This window comes from Pseudophryne corroboree, unplaced genomic scaffold, assembly GCF_028390025.1.
Source record: "Pseudophryne corroboree isolate aPseCor3 unplaced genomic scaffold, aPseCor3.hap2 scaffold_192, whole genome shotgun sequence".
Classification (NCBI taxonomy): Eukaryota; Metazoa; Chordata; class Amphibia; order Anura; family Myobatrachidae; genus Pseudophryne; species Pseudophryne corroboree.
In genome coordinates this window covers 731012-739854 of record NW_026968559.1, presented here as the reverse complement: position 1 = coordinate 739854, position 8843 = coordinate 731012, and the positions used below count along the sequence as shown (strand labels likewise).

The 8843-nt window shown below is 44.3% G+C and overlaps 1 non-coding gene across 1 annotated transcript; it reads right to left on the bottom strand.

Annotated features, from left to right (window-relative positions):
• Nucleotides 1-7709: 7709 nt before the first annotated feature.
• On the bottom strand, nucleotides 7710-7783 carry TRNAN-AUU (transfer RNA asparagine (anticodon AUU)). Its single transcript has one exon. It is a non-coding gene; the product is annotated as a tRNA-Asn (tRNA).
• Nucleotides 7784-8843: the final 1060 nt, after the last annotated feature.

Genomic DNA, 8843 nt, shown 5'->3' with positions numbered 1-8843 from the left:
CTCCGACTTGGAAATGGAGTGTTGCTGACCCCCCCCCCCCCCCCAGCACTGATTGACAGTCAGAGGCGATCGCATTAACTGCGGGGTGCCGCAGAAAATGCAGGCGCATGCGTATGCTCTTAGCAATTTTTGCAGTTGGACTGCTTATTGCGATTGCAATCCAACCTGAATCAGGCTCTATTACCTATCACAATGCACTGCGGGTAGTACAAAATGGGGTTAATATAAGAGAAAACCCCCCCAGAGCTGTGCTCCTTAACTGTCCCTGGTGGCTAGTGGAGCAGCTGCCCAGTAATCAGTGTCCACGCCAGTGCGCACATGGCCCGCCCCCTACAGCCACGCTGGATCACGGTATAGTGTGGGCACAGAAGTCCCTTACCTCCCTTTCATCAGCGGCCTCGTGATCCCGGAGGGCGGTGTGTGTGTGACTTACCTTAGGAAGAAACCGGAGCCTCCGCTGCAGTGACCCAGCAACCAGGGCGCGGGAGTATACTGCGCCGCTGGGAGTGATGGAGCTGCAGTAAAGATGTCTATTAGACCTAGCCTGCTGCAGCCCTTGTAGATTCTTATAAAAAAAAGTTCTTCTTTTCTTGTCAAAATTAATAGCTAAGAATAGGCTGCCTGAGGCAGCCCCCTCTTAAGTGGCCTGCTACTGAAGGCACCAACTACAAACTGAGCTCCCTGTTCATGGAAGCGTTATAGAGTAGGGGGCGCTGAGCATCTTGGGAACAGTCAAAAGCTTTGAGCCTGTTGGTGCCTCAGATCAAGATCCTACTCTACACCCCAATGTGAATCCTTGTGGAGTCCAGTGTACCCCACAGAAGAAATGAATGTGTCACACCCATTGGCAGCAACATTAGAATAGCTGCTGATGGGCACAATTGAGAAAGGAAGGGGGGAAAACATTTGAATCCAGCACATATATGTAATTTGAATATGTAATTTGTACCTTCCTACTTTAAAATGTAATGGATGAACCTCACCCTGTGAGAACTATCTTCATGATCAAGAGATCTCATACGCAAGAAAAGCATGTGCTGGGATAGGGCTGTGGAGGGCGGCTGCTCGGGCACACACCCGTCAAGTTAAGGAGATTCAACTGAGGAAGCACAAGGGAACTGCAGGGAGACCACATATTTTCAGATGAACATGAGAGGGCGGAAGGCTGCCTAATACTGAAGCACCCTCAAACATCAAACCATATGCAACAACTAGTACAAGCATTCCTGGGGAAAGGTCTGCAGCAGACGGATTTGCATACGGTGATGTCATCCAAGCAATGGGCATAGTTGGCTGCAACCCTCGTCTGCATATGAAAAGAGAAAATGGTCACGCAGGGCATGGCGGCCTTTGTGGGGTTGCGCTTGGCTGACCCCTAGATCGCTTTATACACCCCCATCAGTGTGGGGCTCATGTTGGCCATGCCCAAGCCCCTGAAGCATTCAAGCTGATTTCTTGCAGCAGCTGGACCCAGTAACAGCTCCAGAGTTGCTCTACAAGACAAGTAAAAGGGTGTGAGCCCTGCAGCACCACCTGTAGTTTGCATACACACATATATAGGACAGCATCTCTTATATGCCCCAGGGGCAATAAAATAGTAGCCTTATCTAGGGTATCCGTCCATGCCGCTACAGCACTACACACCCAGGCCGACGCAATTGCCTGTCTGAGTAAGGTACCTGAATGTGTATAAATGGACTTCAGGGTAATCTCCTGTTTGCGGTCAGCAGACTCTTTGAGGGTAGCCGTATCCTGGGACGGGAGGGCTACCTTCTTGGATAAGCGTGTTAATGCTTTGTCCACCCAAGGGGAGGATTCTCATCGTAACCTATCCGTTGATGGGAAAGGGGAATCCTTTTGGAAATCTCCAGGAGATTCCCAAGCTTTTTCACATAACTCGTTCAGCTCGTGTGAGGGGGGAAAGGTTACCTCAGGCTTCTTTCCCTTGTACATATGTACCCTCTTGTCAGGGATAGGGGGCTCCTCTGTGATGTGCAAAACATCTTTTATTGCCATAATCATATATCAAATGTATTTTGCCAATTTTGGCTGTAACTTTGCATCATCGTAATCGACACTGGAGTCAGAATCCGTGTCGGTATCTGTGTCAACATCTGGATAGTGGGCGCTTATGAGACCCTGACAGTCCCTGCGACATAGGATTAGGTATTGGTTGAGACCCTGACTGTCCCAAAGCTTCTGCCTTGTCTAATCTTTTGTGCAATGAGTTTACACTAGCATTTAAAACATTCCACATATCCATCCAATCAGGTGTCGGCGGAGACACCACGTTCATTTGCTCCCGCTCCTCTCTAATATAGCCTTCTTCCTCAGACATGTCGACACACGCGTACCGACACACCACACACACAGGGAATACTTTTACTGAAGACATTTCCCCCACAAGGCCCTTTGGAGAGACAGAGAGAGAGTATGCCAGCACATACCCCAGCGCTATATAACCCAGGAATAGCACAGTAACTTAATGTTTGAACAATCGGTGAGGGGGAACATCTTGAAACCCCAGTTTGTACCCTTGGGACACTATTTGTAAAACACACGAGTCCATGTCCGAATGAATCCAGAACTGACTGAAGAGTTTTAGACGTGCCCCCACTGGTGCGGGCTCCTGCAAGAGAGCCCCAGCGTCATGCAGTGGATTTGGCAGAAGCAGAGGATGATCTCTGCTCCTGCGATCTTGAAGAGGATGCAGACCTCTTCTCTCTTCTCCTTCCTCTACCTGCAAAGAAAGGGGAATCTTAACTTCTTGCATATCTATTGGGCCGAAATGACTGCATCAGATAATGATGCGTCTTCATCCGTTGGGAGGGAACATAGGGCAAGAAGGTTGACTTACCTGCGGGAGCTGCCGAGATCAAATTAACTAGGCAGTCACCAAACAAGGCTTCACCTTCATAGGGAAGAGACTCCCTTTCTTCTTGGAGTCAGCATCAGCATTCTCTTGGTGAATCCACAATGCCCTCCTATCCGACACTGCCATGAAATTGGCCCGTGAACTCAAGAGTCCTATATCCCTTGCAGTCTCACGTAAGTATGCTGCAGTGTCCTTGATATGATACAACGTAAGGAGTATCCCATCTCTCCAGGGTATCTATATCTGATGACAAGGTATTCGACCAATTCTTGAATACTACTACTCACCCATGCACATGTAATGGCAGGTCTAAGTAAAGTACCCGTGGTTACATAACTAGAAATAATGTAGCTTCCTGCATACGATCCGCTGGATTTGTGACAGGGCCCCGTGCAGAACAGGGGGTGACTCCCACTTTATTCTGTCCGCGGCGGGAAATGAATAAACAACCAGAATCCTTTTGGGGATTTGAAACCATCTTGTCGAGCTGGCCCAGACTTTCTCAAACAGAGATGGAGGAACGTTACATCAGCTTTCATTATATATCTATATATACATACATATAGACCCCTTTGTCAGGAACAGCAGGGTCTTCAGTGATTTTAATATGTCCTTAATATCCACAATCATGTACTGAATGCTCCTTGCCAATATTGGATCTAATCAGGAAACAATTATGGTCGACATAAGTATCAGTATCCGTGTCAGTATCAGTGTGTAGTAACTGGGCAAAATAACATTTTTGCGACCCAGCGGGGCCTGAGGGAAAAGAAACATAGCCATGAATATCACATCTATTCTCTACGTCTGTGTCTGGGACACAGATTTATCCAACCTTACTCTGATATTACTGAAACATTTACCCAGTCAGTTATTGGTGGTGCCAACAGGGCCACCATCATATGTCTGCATTCCTAATATAGTTTCCTCTTGGGAAAAACATTCAGCCACCGACATGTTGACACACATATACCAAGTACCCACAGACACACCGGCTTATGGGGGACAGACCGTCAGTAAATCTGTCAGAGGGACACAGAGGATTTTTCAGCTCACAATCCAGCGCCAAAAGTACACAGTCTGGGAAATAATAAACTCTATAGTGATAGACTTGTAATGCTCTAAAGATGTTCTGGTGAGGTGAGGAAGAAGCCCCGCCGCTGTAATGGCGCGTATCTGTCCCGCTCAGAAATAATTAATTACGCTAGCGGGGTAAGGACAGTGCCCAGGCACTAATGTCCACTTTTTCCAGCCTTTTGTGAGGAATTTATGCTGCCCAGGGTGCCCCCCCCCCGTGCCCTGCACCCTGCAGTGCCTGTGTTTGTGTGGGAGCATGGCGCGCAGCGTTCCGCTCGCTGCTCGGTACCTCAGAATGCCGTCACTGAAGAAGAAGTCTTCTGTTCTTCTGCTACTCACCTGTCTTCTGGCTCTGTAAGGGGGTGACGGCAGGCTGCGGGAGTGTGCATCTAGGCGTACCCAGCGATCAGCACCCTCAGGAGCTAATGGTGTCCTGTCAGCCTGAAGCAGAGCCATTGAACTCACTAGAAGTTGGTCATACTTCTCTCCCCTAAGTCCCACGAAGCAGGGAGACTGTTGCCAGCAGCCTCCCTGAAAATAAAAAAAACTAACAAGTCTTTTCAGAGAAACTCAGTAGAGCTCCCCTGTAGTGCATCCAGTATCACTGCGCACAATACTAAAACTGGAGTCTGGAGGAGGGGCATAGAGGGAGGAGACAGTTCACACCCTTTGAAAGTCTTAAAGTGCCCATGTCTCCTGCGGATCCCGTCTATACCCCATGGTTCTTAATGTGACCCCAGCATCCTCTAGGACGTATGAGAAAACAAATAACGCACACACGAGGAGGAGAGAACTAAGGAAGCTATAAGGAGAAGAGGGGAGGGAGGGGGGGTTGAAAGGTAAGGTAGTAAAGGCATATTGGATAAACTACAACCTTATACATATTCATTAATGTACCAGTAGTTAGAAGTAGAAGAGCTCTAACAGAAACCACAAAGCTTATCTAAAGCCACACCACACTGGATATGCCCAATCTCATTTGATTTTTGAAGCAAAGCAGTATTGGACTTTGTTAATACATGGATGGGAGACTGCTTGGTAGTATCAGATTCTTTAGGTGTTTTTAAACTACCAACACCATTTTCTTGGTACATTTAATTTTTACATGTATTCTTTTATGTACCAGAAGTTAGAAGTAGAAGAGCTGTAACAGAAACCACCAGCTCATCTACAGCCACAGCACACTGGATTTGCCCAATCTCTCCTGATCATGGAAGCTGAGCAGTGTTGGTCCTGGTTTTAGTACTTGGATGGGAGACCACAAGGAAATACCAGGAGCTGTGTGTATTTTTACAATACTAACACCGTTCTCTTGATGCATTCCATTTTGAAACATTGGGGCAGATCTATTAAGCCTGGTGAACTGATAAAGTGCAAGGTGATAAAGTACCAGCCAGTCAGCTCCTAACTGTCATTTTTCAAACCCAGCCTGTGACATGGCAATTAGGAGCTGATTGGCTGGTACTTTATCACCATGCAAATTATCATTTCACCAGGTTTAATAAATCGGCTGCTTACTCATTTATGTACGAGTAGTTAGAAGTAGAAGAACTCTAACAGAAACCACTAAGCTCATCTACAGCCACACCACACTGTATATGCCCAATATCACCTGATTTTAGGCCTGGTTTGTTCTTGGATGTGAGACCACCTGGGAATACCAGGTGCTGTAGGTAGTTTTATACTACCAACACCGTTCTCTTGATGCATTCCATTTTGAAACATTGGGGCAGATCTATTAAGCCTGGTGAACTGATAAAGTGCAAGGTGATAAAGTACCAGCCAGTCAGCTCCTAACTGTCATTTTTCAAACCCAGCCTGTGACATGGCAATTAGGAGCTGATTGGCTGGTACTTTATCACCATGCAAATTATCATTTCACCAGGTTTAATAAATCGGCGGCTTACTCATTTATGTACGAGTAGTTAGAAGTAGAAGAACTCTAACAGAAACCACTAAGCTCATCTACAGCCACACCACACTGTATATGCCTCTTCTTACATTCCGCTGCACTTATTGTGGGGTAGCCGCAATCCCTTCTGCTGTACGGTTCCACATTACATTGTTTCTTGTCACTTCCTGTTGATGCAGTAAGGAAACATCCAGGAATTACAGCAGCTTAGTTTTTTTTTTAACTGGGGCAATTTAGCTAGATCACAGGGCAATTTAGCTCCTTTGGTCCTTTTTTAGGACCAGTTAATCAGACAGTTGAGCAAACTGAAAAACAGCTAACAGGAAATTTCCACTTAAATGGTATTTTCTAATCTTATCTGACCATGACTAAGAATAAAGGATACACAAGATAAACTCTTAGAGCCATGGACCTTATCCATGTTTAAGCTCCATCAAATCTGTAATCAATAGCACTACATGCTCCCACTTTACCACTGTACTATATACTCTACCTGTGTTTTTAAGGTAAAAACACCATTTAACCCCAGTGACACTTGAATTAAAGCAGCAGCCTCTGGAATAGCATTCCTTAGCATTAATCCCAGGAAATCTGCAATCTTCACGCTCTTTGATAGCCATGCTACATTGCTGTTTACTTGGATGGAGCAGAGAGCACAACATCAGGACATAGGAAATATTACAATGCATGATAAGAAAGGTGTGAGCTCTACAGCAAGGCCTCTAACCCTTTGCCAGTGCTAAATACATAGGGCTTAACTCAGATCTGATCACAGCAGCAAATTTATTAGCTAAAACCATGTACACTGCAGGGGGGGGGGGGGTGTATAATATGTGCAGAGAGAGTTAGATTTTGGTGCGGTGTGTTCAAACTGAAATCTAAATTGCAGTGTAAAAACAAAACAGCCAGTATTTACCCTGCACACAAACAATATAACCCACCTAAATCTCTCTGCAAATGTTATATCTGCCCCCCCCCCCCATCCCTGCAGTGCACATGGTTTTGCCCACTAGCTAACAAATTTGCTGCATCTGGGAATTACAGCAGCTTAATATTTCTTTTTACAGAAGGTTCAGCAAATTAAATTATTTAGTGAAATACTGTAATCATAACAGTTACAGGGATATTGTAGGTAGATTTATTGTCAGTGGATAAATGTAAAAATTAAACCCTTAGGCATAGTTCCAAAATGCTGTCATTGCAATCCAGATTTTAAGGATATCATGCTTGAGCACAGGTGACTTAATTAGAACTTCGGTCAATGTGAATTAACCATTGGACTCAACCATGGTTATCCTTAAAACCCAGGGGTCTATTTAAGATCGATCTTAATCGATGTTGGGCTTCCAGGTTGAAAAAAACACACACATTTGTTTTCACATTAAACAGACTTCCACATGAGAAAGCAGCAAGGATGCAGTGGCGTTAATGTTTCCTGGTGTCAACTTGTATTATTTCAGTAGACATTGAAATGAGGATGCATCTTGCTGCCTTTCCAATGAAGCAAGTTTAATTTAGTAATAGGTGAAAAACCATCCTTATAAAGGTGTTAATCAGAGACTTGGCTTTGTGGACACTTTTCAGAGAACAAATTCGTTAGCATAAAAATAAAGCCAGAAAATGAAGAGCTGTTTAATCACTCGATTGGATTTTTCTGCCAGCATATTTTTTTTCTCTGCAACCCACTGCTAAATTGTGCTTCCTAGCTGTTTTTTATAAAATCACTGAATCAAATCTAACTCTGATTACATCAGAGAAGGCCATGTACCCTACACCATAAGAGGAGGTTTGAAATTTTGACTTGTCTACTTAAATATCACCAAAATCTGATCACAAGGTTAATTACGTCCCTGGGTGGGATTGAACCACCAACCTTTTGGTTAATAGCCAAACACACTAACCGATTGCGCCACAGAGACACTTTGCAAAAGTCCATACTGACAAAGGCTAATAAGCATTCATCTAAAACGTTTCCTAGAAAAACTTTAAAAAGTCAATAATCTGGAGAGTTTTTGTAAGATGTTTCTTCCATCAACCAACGAAGAAACACATTGGTACTTTCCCATGATGAGTGAGTGCTTCAGGATCTCTTGCACTTACATGTGCAGCAGAGTACTGCAATGGAAGCATGCTGGGCCCATAACCCAGAGGTAGGCAGATTGAAACTATCCTCTGCTATATGCATTTTTTTTGTTAATTAAAGTAATCCAAAACTGGGATTGATATTTTGTCTCTTTTATTTTTACTTAAAGTACAATAACTTTTACCATTTTAATTTGTTTTAATAGTATATTGACAGTATTATTTTCTTTCAAAAATCCACTTCATTTTCTTTACCCTATTATTAAAATGGTAATTGAAGAAGAGGAATTGTTGCTTTGACTGCAGCATTCCCGGGGTTAACTAGTGTTTCTTCAAGTCACAAGGTATGGAGCTGCTGTATAGTTACTCGCAAGTCAGTAGTTGTATGATGCTCACACCTGTTAAGCTGGATACACACAGAATGCCCTACACAGGGGGTGAAATGAGCGCCACCCCCACCCCCCGTACGCTCAGCACACATCACGCTGTGCTGAGCGGGGGGAGAGATGTGTGCTGAGCAGTTCGCTCAGTACACATCTCTCCCCAAAATCGGGCCGTGAATACGGACCTTTAAACTGGATCCACACTTAGATTATCTGTCCAATTTTTTTTTCTAGTTGAAACAAAATTATGCTAATATGTGGCAGCAAATTACAATTGACCATTTGTTCACAAACACTGGAAAACATCCAAAAATGGTCATTTAGATAAATTGGTTAAATCCATTTCATTTAGCTAATTTATCCAAACTACCTTTATTGTATCTTTGTGGGTGAATGATGTGTGGGTCAGTGTTGAGGGTGGTGGAGGAGATGGTTAATAGGCACAGCAGGTTGTGGACAGTCAAATAGTGTGCTTAGAGGTTCAGAGTCATTGTATGAGACTCTGGCAACAGTG